Below are 2,868 nucleotides of genomic sequence, written 5' to 3' on the forward strand. Positions count from 1 at the left end.
CTAAGCACTTCTTAAAAACTTAAGCAATGGCATTACTAGGGGAAATACGGCCCTGCCCCTTTGCTCCACCCAGTCCAACATGGAAGGGCAAAGGTCTGTTTAGCACAAGCCATGCTCACAGCCCCATTTTCAGACACACAGTGCATCTATGCTGCATTTAAGCAAGTTGTAGCACTCTGCTCATAGACCCCATTTAAATGTTCCATAGCTGGACCTTATCAGAGTTCATACTGGCAGCATGGCCCAGGAAGCTGCTGTCTCAAAACCATGCACTGTTTTTCTGCTACTGCTGAATCAGGAAGACCTCTCTTAAAGAAGCTGCAGCATGCTGCCAGCAAGCAGAGCCCATCCAGAAAAAAAAAATGTGGCTAAACTTTGTTTTTTGTGTGTCTAGAGTTCCTTTTCAAGCTTTCTCGGGTTTTACGTGGATATAGTCTACTACGTTGGAGTGCCAATTTGTACCCACACCATATTAGTAAAATGAAATATAATCTAGCAACAAGACATAATATAAATTGCTATATACAATGTCAAAGATGATCTCTTCCTTTTCTTCCTTTTTTTTTTTTTTTAAAGACAGGATCTCACTTTGTAACCTTGGTTGGCCTGGAACTCACTATATAGATCAGGCTGGCCTCAAACTCATACAAATTCTCCTGTCTCTGCCTTCAGAGTATTGGGACTAAAGTCATAGACTACCATGCCAAGAAAGAGCAGAGATAATTCCCAAAGGACTGTGCCAAGCCAAATAAGATGGATATTGAGTATGTAGTATTCCCCTGAAGAAAGTCTATATTAGATCACACTAATCCAAACTGAGAGAAAGACTAAAGTGGGTTGGGTGGCTGAGGGAAGAGTGAGTGTTCAGCATTTCTGAGGCCCTGGATTTGATCCCCAGTGTCAGGGAGAAAAAAAAAAGACCAAAAGTGTGGCAGGTGGGGAATCAGCTATTAAGTATATGCTGAGACATTTGGGAGAGACAGAAATAATCCATTCCTAAACAAAGATGGTAATTGTAGGATCTAAACATCTGCTGAGACACATCAAAATGTAAATTTGAGTCACTTTTTTTTTTTTACACAGGCATATAAACTATTTATTAACAGCAAAGGCCCAGGGACTCATTTCTTCTTGGATACACCCACAATGCGGCCCCGGCAGCCAGTGGTCTTGGTGTGCTGGCCTCGGACACGAAAGCCCCAGAAGTGGCGCAGCACTCTATGTGCCCGAATCTTCTTCAGCCGCTCCAGGTCCTCGCGCAGCTTGTTGTCCAGGCCGCTGGCCAGAACCTGGCTGTACTTCCCGTCCTTCACATCTGTCTGTTCAAGAACCAGCCTGGGATCTTGTACTGCCGGGGATTCTGCATGATGGTGATCACACGCTCCACCTTGTCCTCCGTGAGCTCTCCAGCCCTCTTGGTGAGGTCAATGTCCGCTTTCCTCAACACCACCTGAGCGTATCTCCGCCCCACACCCTTAATGGCAGTGATGGCAAAGGCTATTTTCCGCCGCCCATCGATGTTGGTGTTGAGTACTCCCAGGATGTGTTGGAACTTCTCAGGGATCACGAGAGACATGGCGGCGGCACAATCGGCGGCGTGTAGGCCTCCCGTGGAAGACTTGAGTCACTTTTATTATACTCAATTTCTAGTTAATAAACTAGATCTAAATAATTTCTAGAAGAAACTATACATTAAAAGTGCTAAAAAATAATGGACCCATAAGATCGCTCAGAGGGTAGAGATGCTTGCTGCCAAGCCTGACAGTCTTGAGTGGATCCTTGGACCCTACATGGTGGAAAGAGAGAATTGACTCCTGAACGTTGTCCTCTGACCTCCAAATGCACACCCTGGAAAATATTTATGCACACATGTACTCATACACACAGAGACACAACAAATAAATGTAATAAAATTTTTAAGAAACTAGAGAGTGGGTCAGTGGTTAAAAGTTCTTTCTTTTGCAAATATCTGGGGTTTGCTTCCCAGCACCAACATGGTGGTTCACAACTGTTCACAACTCTAGGTCCAGGAGATCTAACATCCTCTTCTGCCTCCATGGGAACCAAGCACACATGTGGAGCACAAACATGCATGCAAACACATAAAATGAGATAAATCTTTTTTTTTTTAAAAAAAAGCCACCAAGAAAGCAAGGTCCTCTAAATCAACATGAGGAAACCTCATAAGAACCCACAAAATGGAAGCAGCATGGGCAAGGCCTGTACATGTCTGCACCAGGTCCTCTTCATTTATATCATGGCTTCCAGGTAAGTGTTTTCATAGGATTCCCAAGTGTACAGACGAGGTCTCTGATTCTTGTGCCTTCTCTTGGGCTCTTTTTCTTCTTTTGATTTGTCTTGTTCAACTTCAAGGTAATAGTTTAGATTTTATCTTATTATATTTTATTTTATTATATTTTTGAGTGAATGAAATAAAACCTAGCAATTAGTGTAAAGTTTAACAATCAAACTGTCATTTCTATCTGGTAGGATGTGGAAAAATTAGTTTTCTCCAATGGAGTGATACTGGGCATATCAACCTCTCCAGTGTAGGCCCCATGTTCAGGCAGAGTTGATCAATATATAATGGACTCCAAACTTTTTGAAAATGTGCTTTTATTTGGTTATAGCTTGATGTATTTTCCCCTTGGGTGTTATTCTCTTGTCTTGTGTGTGTAGGGGGATTTGCTGTACTGGTTTTGTCTTATGAGAAAGAGCTTCAATTTGGGTGAGTTAGGGAGTTGGGGAGAGGATCTGGAAGGACTTGGGGGAGGGGTAGAACATGATCAAAATATATTTAAACTTAAAATTTGTTTTAAGTAATAAAAATAATAAGAAAATTTAAGTTCTAAAAATATTCAGTAGGTT

The 2,868-nt window shown here is 42.1% G+C and overlaps 1 pseudogene; it reads right to left on the reverse strand.

The window, feature by feature from the left end:
* Positions 1-1,121: 1,121 nt before the first annotated feature.
* LOC121464503 lies at positions 1,122-1,605 on the reverse strand (annotated as a pseudogene).
* Between the last annotated feature and the right edge of the window lie 1,263 nt (positions 1,606-2,868).

This window comes from Microtus oregoni, unplaced genomic scaffold (assembly GCF_018167655.1).
Source record: "Microtus oregoni isolate MIOR12 unplaced genomic scaffold, Mior012 000028F_ref0000031, whole genome shotgun sequence".
In the NCBI taxonomy this organism is placed as follows: domain Eukaryota; kingdom Metazoa; phylum Chordata; class Mammalia; order Rodentia; family Cricetidae; genus Microtus; species Microtus oregoni.